Raw genomic sequence first — 10,860 nt, 5'->3', positions numbered from 1 at the left:
TGGTATATTAGACAGTGATAACTACTATGGATGAAAAATAAAGTGAAAAGGTGAAGGCACTGGAGGGGGCATGTGTGCTTTGCCAGTTTGGGAAGGAAGGTCTTCCTGAAAAGATAACAAGCGGTTAAAGACTCGAAGGAAATGGGTGAGAGAGCCATATATGCATATGGGAACACAGAAGGGAATAGCAAATGCAAGGACCCTGAGACAAGAGCATTTTGGGAATTCAGGGAACAGTAAAGAGGACAGAGTGGCAAACATGGAATGAGTGAGAGTGCTGCAATGGGAGAGTTCTCTATGGTTGTAAATAAACCATTGTGAAACTTAATGACTTAATAATCATATTTTGTTATGTAGCTTCAATTTGAGCAGGGCATGGTGGGGATGATTTATTGTTGTTCCACGTGGCATCAGCTGGGGAGAGTCAATGAGGGGCTGGGGCACCACTTTCAAAATGGCTCTCTCACATGGCTGGCAAGTAGATGCTGGTCGTCAGCTGAGAGCTCCATAGGGACTGTTGGTCAGCGGCCTAGGTTCTTCCCCATGTGGGATGTTCTACAAGCTGCTGGATCCCTGTAGGCATGATGGCTAGGTTCAAAGAACAAATGTTCCAATAGGCACAAAATGGAAGCTGCCATAATCTATTGGTCCAACAGTCATAGAGGCGAGATTCAATGGCAAGAAAGAGAAGACCCTTGGCTTCTCTACCAGAGGGATGTCAAAGACTTTGAGAGCCATGTTTTAAAACTGCCACAGAAGAAGAGAAATGATGTCAGAGAGGGCAGCTTGATCATCCAGGGCTTTATAGGCCGTTGTTATGGATTTGACTAACTCTCCCAAAGGATGAGGAGCCATTGGAGGATTTTGATAAAGGTATGACCTAATTTGACTAGTGCTTGGCAAGGCCACCTGTTAAGGTAGATTAAGAATAAACTGAAGGAAAAAAAAAAAAAGAATAGATGGAAGGTAGACAAGGTAAACCAATTAAGAATTTGCAAGTATCCAGGCAAGAGATAATGGTGGCTTGTACCAGAGTAATAACAAAACAGAAGATAAGAAGTGGTCAGATCCCAAATATATTTTGAAAGAAGAACCAACAGGATTTCTTAATGGATTGGATACACAATATGAGAGAAGGTGAGGGATTGAGGGTGACACACAGGTTTTTGTCCTCAGTAATTGGAAGAATAGGGTTGACATTATTTGATGTGAAGGCTGAGGAGAAACAGATTAAGCAGCTGGGAACAAAAGCTTGCTTATTGATATGTTAAGTTACACATCCTAGTAAAGACATTGAGTAGGTAGACAGATCAATGAGTCTGGAGTTTAGGGGAGAAGGCAAGGATGGAGATACAGATTTGGGAGATATCAAGCATAGAGATGGTAATAAAACCATGGGATTGAATAAGACCACCAAGAAAGTGAGTGTGGATGGAAAAGGAGAAAAAGTCCACCATTATGAGGAGATGAGAAGGAACCGGCAAAGGACACTGAGAAAGAACAATAAATAAGTAGAATAAAAACCAGGAGAATGTGTTGTATTGGAAGGCACATAAAGGGAGTGTTTCAGAAACTGGGAAGCCAAGATGGAGGAAGGTCCATCTCCCTGAATGTTGAACCCATAAATTATTATGCCCAGAATAGTGCTGGAAAAACTGTGAACCAGGCTCCAAAGTCTTCAGGGAATGAAGGGTGTGACCTGGGGTTTGTTCATGGACATGACAAGGAGGGATAGTGAAGGATGTGATCTAATGACATAAGATTTAAAGCCAACTGAGCATGTGAGTTTTTGATCAGGAAAAGAGATGGAAAATTGTCTAGAAGCAGCAGCAAGAGGGAAAAAGGACACTGTAGAAAGACCAAGAGCAGTAACCCATTTCCTCCCATCTTATGTGCAATATGCAGAAGATCCAGGTATAGCTTTAAGCCCATTAAGGAGAGAGAGGTGTGGGTCAGTGTGAAGAGCCTACAGAATGTAGAGATTTCTTTACTGGGGTCCATGTCAAGACATGGACCTGGGGGTTACCTGTGCTTGATATCCAATGACAGGCCGGGACCAAGGTCACCTCCATAGAGACCAGTAAGTATAGAGACAGCTATCTGTGAACCAGAGGATCCTCCATAAAGATATGAAGCTACACTTGTATGTCATCTTGTACAAGGGGGTGTTAGACAGAGAGAACAGCCATAAAAGATCTTGGAGAAATTCCTGGAGGTGTAGAACTGCTCAGAGCAGTACTAGTTCTGTATCTTCCAAGCTCAGATCATGGGCTTTGTTTCCTAGCTTCATCTCTTGGTAAAATGGTACCAATAATAATTTTGAAAGGGGACTTTAATCTCTGCTTATTCTCTTCCTCCCAAAACCCATACCCACCCCAAAGAACTGGGCAGTTGCTTACAATTTTTCAGGAACAGATAACTTAAAAAATATTCACTTTAAACATAATTAAAACCATACATGTTTATTGTAGAAAACTTAGAAATTAAAGATAGATTATCTGACCACTTCTTATCCTCTGTGTTGTTATTACCCTGGTACAAGTATAATATTATCTCTTGCCTGGATGCTTGCAAATTCTTAACTGGTTTACCCTGGTATTAGTCGTGATCTTTCCTCTTTCATCCTCCTCTCAGCAGGATATAATAATACCTGTTTTCTGACAACATTTCTCTTTCTGCTATCATTAAAAAGTCTTTGCCTTGACTTCTTGAGTTGACTTCTTGAGATTTTTTTGTCTGATCCTTGATTTGTGTTTCCATGGTAAGAATGAGACTGCTTCCATTTTGCTTTTTTTCTTACGTAACAGGACTGACTAATCTCTGCCAAGAAGTTTTGGGCCACCATTTTTAAGCTACAGGAAGGTTTGGACCCCTAACAACATGTGGAGGCCAAAATGGTTTCAAGTCAGAAAATCCTAGCCTGGGGGCCATTTGTCTTGTCCTTGGAAGTTACTCCTATCCCTCATCTCAAGACACCTCATCTGTCTTCCTTCCAGCTCTTAGCTTCTACAATCCTTTGTCTTCCTGTTTCAGGGAACGTTCTTACTAGCTCATCCTCAATATCTGTGGACAGGAAGGTCGATCCAAAGTCAAGTGTATTTGGACAAAATTCTGACTTCTTATCCTTTCCTTGCAAACATACACCCTTAATAGAAATCCGAGTTCTATCTTTGCCTTTGTTCAGGCTGATAAAGATCTTTCAATTCAACTTGGATAATATTAATTGAACAGCAGCATGGTTTTTGGTGAAATAATGGATATGATAGAAACCCAAAACCACTCTTCTTTCCTGGTAGTAACTTTTTCTTTTCTTTCTCTTTAGTAAAATCTCATTCATCCACTAATGTTTCCTCTCCAATCTCCTCTCTAGAGGATTCAAAAATGTCATGGCTGTCGTCATCTTCCTGCAACAGTGATTCACTGGCTGGTTCTAAGGCCCATTCTTGACTGTGAGATCACCGTAAACAAGAGCTCCTGATAACACGGGTGACAGGTTCCTTCTCTGACAGTCCCAGTTATGTAAAATGTATTGTTCTGGCTATGAGCTCACCTTTAAAACAATGGCTTGTGGTTAAAAAATAAATAAATAAAAGAATAAAAAAGAGACTAAGAAGAATGGGTAACACCTGAATAAATGAGGCGATTTGGGGGGACTTTCTGGTTGACATAGTATTTTCATGGGGCTCCAAAAGGGGAGTCATGGTTTCTCTGTGCCTAGAGCTTGTTTGAGAATCTTTTTAATGGGACTACAATGACTTTAAGCAGAGGGACAAAAGTGTTTTGGCTTTCAAGCAGATTTTTAGCTCTTCATTGGGATTGGGGAACAAAAGTGTGAGTCCTAATAATGGAAAACTGAACCTGTTGCTTAATGCAGCATTAGGACACAGTTTGTGGGAAAATAACCTGTATTTTTATATGCTGTTTATTCACACAGACACGCGTATGCGAATATGCTGACACATGCAGAGATATATGCTCAAATAATGCCATAGTATTTTTTATAGAAACATATGGAGATATATATATATATATATGCACACACACATACACACACATTATATGTACACACACATTTTATATATATATATATATATATATATATACACACACACATATATATATATGTTTGTGGGTTTTTTTGAAATGTGAATTGCATCTGCAAAAGTTACGTAATCTTGTCCTAGAGAGAGAAGCCTGTGTGGAGCATGGAGATTTTGGAAGCTCTCTCTTCTCTCCTTATTTGAAGCACAAGCCAGTGATTGTCATTCACACTGAGCAGAGGTGTCTGTGCCAAAGGGTGACAGAATAGATAAGTAATCCCCAATGTCAGCTGTTGGGTGTGATACCACAGAGATGTACGCCCTCTGTGCCTGCCAGGATCGTCTCTCTCTGTTCTGGAAAGTGGAATCCGATGATAAATGTCAATACACTTGCGTTGCCACATGGAAGTGAGCTGTAGCTGTCTGGATCACAAACAGAAGCGGCAAGTCGCAAGATGGGGGTGCCAGATGGCACTTAGGAGTTGGGCATGTGGGATGGCTACTGAGGGAGGTTTTATTAGCTGAGATGAGTGGCCTGGCACTGCTGAGTGCCACCTTGCCCCCTCTGGGGGTTCCCTCCAGAGAACATTATCCAGTTTGCTTTTAGATACCCATTAAACGCATACACCACTCTCCTGCTCCCGCCTTTTAATGGACTCATTGGGATGTGCTTGGAGGTGCTTTGGCTGAGGGGTGTCACCAAAATCCATAAAAGGAAAGAGAGTAGTGTAGGAATGAAGCCTTGTCATAGAGGAACTGTCCCATTAATAAGGCAAAAGGGACTTTTGTAATGAGTGGTGACATTTCTTTCATGGTGTGATCAGGCTTGAGGGGCAAGTGAGCTGTTACCTGCATCAATTTCCCACTTTCTTGAAGGAGGTCTTTGGGAAAGTGCTTGGTGTCCCACAGCCAAACGGTCTCATTTTCCTTTTGCTGTGGGGATCGGGGAGGGATTCCTTCACAATATGAAAAACTTAAGTTTGTATTTTTGAGCTTTCCAGTTTACAAAGCATGTTCACATGTGCTAATTTCTCCTCCCAACCTCACAGCTGTCATCCTCATGTTATGGATGCAGAAATGGGGACTCAGAGAGGTAGCAACCTGTTACTAGTCACACAGCTAGTGAGGCCCCTACTCCTGCAGAGTCAAGCCTGGACTTGACCCTTCAGCAGCACCTACCACTCATTGGTGCCTACTGTCTTAGTCTGCTAAGGTCACAGACTGGGGGCTTGTAAACAGAAATTTGTTTCTCACAGTTCTGGAGGTTGGAAGTCTGAGATCAGGGTCAAGTGAGGGCTGTCTTTGGGTTCGCATACCAATTGTTGTGTCCTCACATGGTGGAAGAGGCCAGGGAGTTCAGTTGGGTCTCTTTTATAAAGCCACTACTCCCACCCATATTGGCTCCATTCTCATGACTTAATCACCTGCCAGTACCATAACATTGGGGATTAGGATTTCAACAGATAAATTTTGGACTGACATAAACATTGAGATCATAGCACCTGCTATGCGCCATGTGCTTTACACATATTATCTGGACCCTTTCAACAAGCCTGTAGAGAAGGTATCTTTGTTGTGATACACAGATGACAAAGTCAAGGCATAGAGGGACTAAATGCTTTGGTTGGTGTCACATAGTCATTACGTTGCTAAGCGAGGCTTTGAAACCATGACTGTCTTGACTCAAAGCCCTACATCTTTCCATTCTAATAATTATAATAGCTAACGATTAATGAGAACTTACTATTTTCCAGCCACCGTTGTAAGGGTTTTATTGATATTAACTCATTGAATGTTTATAACAAGACTATGATGTAGGTATTGCTAATATCCCCATTTTACAGATGGAGAAACCAAGGCATAAAAGGATTACTAAAGGCCACACAGCTGGAGAGGGGTAGAACCAGGGTCTGAATTCAAGCAATTTAACTCTGGGAGTCACATTCTTGGAATACCACTATGTCCACATAAGCACTATGCTAGCTTGCCTACTGCAGGCTTAAGGGGATGATTTAAAAAGGGTTTTGGAAAAACCCATTTCTTTATGATTTTGGTGCTGTTCCACACTCTCTATAGACTCAATACCAACTTCTTTTTTTTTTTTTTAAGATTTTATTTATTTATTTGACAGAGAGAGATCACAAGTAGACAGAGAGGCAGGCAGAGAGAGAGAGAGAGGGAAGCAGGCTCCCTGCCGAGCAGAGAGCCCGACGCGGGACTCGATCCCAGGACCCCGAGATCATGACCCGAGCCGAAGGCAGCGGCCCAACCCACTGAGCCACCCAGGCGCCCTCAATACCAACTTCTATGTGAGTTTCAGAACCACCCCAACCCTCCAGGGTCTATTTTGGATCAGAAATGACTAGGCTCTTGCTCTTGAAAATGCCATTGCTGACTAGCAGCTTCCGCACCTACTTGGGAGCTTCTTAGAAATACAGTATCTCAGCACCAGCGCTACTGAGCCAGAGTGTGCAGCATTAGCAAGATCCCCAGGTGACATGGGCACGTTAAAGTTGCAGAAGCACTGTTCTAAGCAGGAACTAAAGCCTTTAAGGGCAGCATTCTGAATCTCAACCACATTTTGGAATCCCTGGGAAGCTTTAAAAAGTACTGATGACTGGATCCCAATCTCCAGAGAATCTGACTTATTTGCAGCCTGAACACTAGGAATTTTCAAAGCTCTCCAGTTGATTCCTAAGTGCAGCCAATGTTGAGCCACCACTGCTCTGGAATGCCTTGTTCTCAGCAATTCCCAGGGTTCACCCACATCCCCACACCCAGACACCTGAATCTGCCTCTAGGTTTGGAGGATCAGAGAAGTCATCACAGGGCGGTTTGACCATAGCTTATGATCACTATTATCTTCAGTAGAGCAGTAATTACCACAGAACTAGCACCGTTCAGACTCTACTGGCATGGAAAGCTTTCCCTGTTCCCACCTCAATGATTTTTCCTCCTTTTTTTTCACTTACACATGAAATAACTTATCCTGAATGAAGAAGAGAAGGCTTCAGATGTGATGCTAATTACCCTGACCCTTCATGTTGGCAAGATTTGCCATCCCATCACAAGGTCCAAGTGTTTTTCCTACTGCCCACATGCAAGGCCTATGTGGCAAAGGATTTGATGGTAGAAGAAGAGCTGAGGTTTGAAGTAGACACCCACCATGTCCTTGAGGCGATTATGTCCAAACCTCTGTGCAAGAACCCAGATTGACGCTGACTTGTAGTAGAGCCGTGAGTTGTAATAAAAATGTAGAAATTTCCTCTCTAAGACAGGGAATATCTTTACGGTCGTATTTTCACACATGACAGTAAGTTCCAAGAGGGCAGGGACTTTGTTATACTCTGTGGTATCCTTGGTGTTGAGTACCCCACATATGGTAGGTACTTTGTAAGCATTTATTGAATGAACCACTGAGGAGATGACAATCATCAACACGATTTACTAACACTTTATAAACATTATCTTGTTTCATCCTATGACAGTCTTAAAAGAAATTTGTTTATTTGCTTTTATTTCTTTTTCTTGTGATGAAATTTTTTGATATGCTATTGATATATTGATATGCTATTGATATAAATTTTGTGATATGCTAGTCACCATGCAATACATTATTAGTTTTTGATGTAGGGTTCCAAGATTCATTGTTTACGTATAACACACAGTGATCCACGCAATACGTGCCCTCCTTAATACCCACCACCAGGCTCACCCATCCTCCCACTACCCCCCCTTCTAAAATCCTCAGTTTGTTTCTCGGAGTCCACAGTCTCTCATTGTTTGTCTCCCCCTTCGATTTCCCCCTCTTCATTGTTCATTTTCTTTTAATCAGTCACTGAAGTTAAATAATTTATCAATTGGTTGTTACTTTCTAGTGAGTGGCAAATTCTGGATTAATTCATTCAATATTTATTTATTGAGTGCCAGACATTGTTCTAGGTATTTGGACTGTATTAGTGAACAAAACAGAAAAGATTCCTTTCTCTTTGTAAATTCAAGGGAGAGAAGCATACAATCAATAACCTAATAAATAAGTAAATTATATAAAATGTTAGAAGGTGTTAAGAGCTATGGCAAAAAATTAAAGAAATAAAGAAGATCAGGGTAAGCAATTAGGAGTATCAGAAAGGTTAAGATAGTGGCAGTGGGCAGTCTCAATGGTTAGTTTTATATGTCACCTTGGCTAGGTTATTGTACTCAGTTATGTAATCAAACACAAATCTAGGTATGAAGTTATTTTGTAGGTGTGGTTAACATATGCAATCAATTGACTTTAAGTAAAAGTGATCGTAATTGATAACATGGGTGGGTCTCACCCAACGAGTTGAAGACCTTAAAACAGAATGAGGTTTCCAGAGAAGAAATTCTGCTCAAGACTGCAGCCCTAACTCTTGCCTGCATTCCTGGCCTGCTCATCTGTACTGCACTCCAGACAAGAAAGCAACACCAACTCCCGCTTGGGCTTCTAGCTCGCTGGCAAGACCTATGGGTTTTGGATGTGCCAGCCTCCCGATTCCTTAAAATAAATCCCTGGAGAACCCTGACTGATAGAGATAGTGAAAGCGGGGTGGTGCCGTAATAAATGCCTAAAAATGTAAATGTGGCTTTGGAATTGGGTTATGGCAGAGGCTAGAAGAATATTAAGATATGTGATAGAAAAAGCCTAGATTGTCTTGATAAGATGATTGGTAGAAATACAGACATTAAAGACAATTTTGGTGAAGACTCAGACAAGAAGTGGGGAGACTGCAGAGAAAGCTTTTATCATCTTAAAGAATGCATATGCTGTCATACAGAATGCCGCTGCAGATGTCAATGTTAAAGGTACTTCTGGTGAGGTCTCAGCTGGAAATGATGAACATGTTATTGAATGTTGGAGGAAAAGTGTTTCTTGTTATAAAGTGGCAGGATACTTGGTCAATTCCAGAGGCCCCAAAAACTTTGGGCTAGCATATTACTTTAAGGTAAATAAGATGGTGTGCAAGCCTGGGCCAGTGAATTCTGTATAACTGACACGTTTGTCCCTGCAATTAATAATTCATGAAAAAAGTAGAGAAGGGAGGTAGGATGGGATGGTGGTTAAACATTGTAATGGTTAACTTTGTGTCAACTTGACTGGGCCACGAGGTGAGGAAATATTTGGTCAAACATCATTCTAGGTGTGTCTGTGAGGGTGTTTTGGGATGAGATTAACATTTAAATCAGTAGACTGAATAAAGCAGATTGCTTTCCTTAATGTGGTGGGCTTTATTCAATCAGTTGAGGGGATGAATTGACCAAAAAAGCAGACCCTCCCTCAGGTCAGAGAGAATTCTTTCTGCCTGACTGCGTTTGACCTGGACATTTGGATTCTTTTTCCTGCTTTGGACTTGGACTGAAACATTGGATCTCAAGCCTGTCAGCCTTTAGATGATAACTACACTAATAGATGTCCTGTTTCTCAGACCCTCAGACTTGGACTGGGACTCAACCATGGGCTCCTGGGCTGGAACTAAACCATGGGTTTTTGCTTATTAACTCACCCTGTAAAGCTTGGGGCTTGCCTGCCTCCATAATTGTGTGAGCTGGGATTCCCTATAATAAATTTCTTTACAAGCACACACACACATACACACATCGATGCACATGTAGGTAGGCACACACACACACACACACACACACACACACGCAAACACACTCTATTGGTCCTGTTTCTCTAAAGACTCTGTTTCTCTAAAGAGACTGAGTAAAGACAACAACTGGCCCTTCAGCACAGATAGTTTGTGGATTCTTTTAGTGCTTCTCCAATTTCAATGTGCAGAGGAACCTCCGTTAAATATGGACCTCTGTTAAATAAAATAAATAAATAATAATAATAAATAAAAAATAATAACTTTTAAAAATAAATAAATAAATAATAAATTTTAAAAAATTAAAAAAACAGGAACCTCTGTTAAATATGCAGATTCTGACCCAGGAGGTCTGGGGTGGGGGTGGAGATTCTGCATTTCTTTTTTTTTTTTCTTTTATTTTTTCAGTGTTCCAAGATTCATTGTTTATGCACCACACCCAGTTGTCCATGCAATAAGTGCCCTCCTTAATACCCACCACCATGCTCACCTAACCCCCCACCTCCCTCCCCTCCAAAACCCTCAGTTTGTTTGACATGCTCCTGGGTGATGTTGATGTTGCTTGTCCTTAGGTTGCTCTGAGTGGCAAGGCCCCAGGTAACTTCTATTACCACAGACTGATTAATTAATGTCCTACCTTTTCACAGAATGGAATTTGGGAGCATGAGAAAATTAAGGTGACCTCTGAGGTCTTCTAAACCTGTCATTTCTGTGGGACTTTTACATATTTGTTCATTTTTTTTAAAAGAACTTTAATATGGTAATTCAGGCATGGTCACCATGCATATTATTTCCCATTTTTATCTGGAAACTTTGAGGCTAGATAACTCTATTTGAATCACTAAGTATTCTACATTGGGATTATTGGAACGTATTTTTATATAGTTTGATTCAGACCAATGATTTTTTAGGGAGACAAATTATTCAGACCTGATAAGCTATCACTCTAGTCAAGGCATCTGTCCTTTCCAAGTCAGGGATTTCATTTAGCCATTGAAATGGCCACATGCTAGACTCCTGAACAGCTAGCAGTCTTGATCTTACTTAAAGCAGAGATTATAAAGACCCAGAAGGAAGTGTAGACAAAAGATGACCAATAAAATACTTTAAAATATATGTGTATGTATAGGAGTGGAGGGGGTTGTCACTCTTGCTGTAGGTTCTAATTATGGAATTTGCAATTAAAAAGACCAGAACCTGGCCTTCAT

The sequence above is a fragment of the Lutra lutra genome, chromosome 2, assembly GCF_902655055.1.
Source record: "Lutra lutra chromosome 2, mLutLut1.2, whole genome shotgun sequence".
NCBI classification, from domain to species: Eukaryota; Metazoa; Chordata; class Mammalia; order Carnivora; family Mustelidae; genus Lutra; species Lutra lutra.
Note: the sequence above shows the minus strand (reverse complement) of the source record.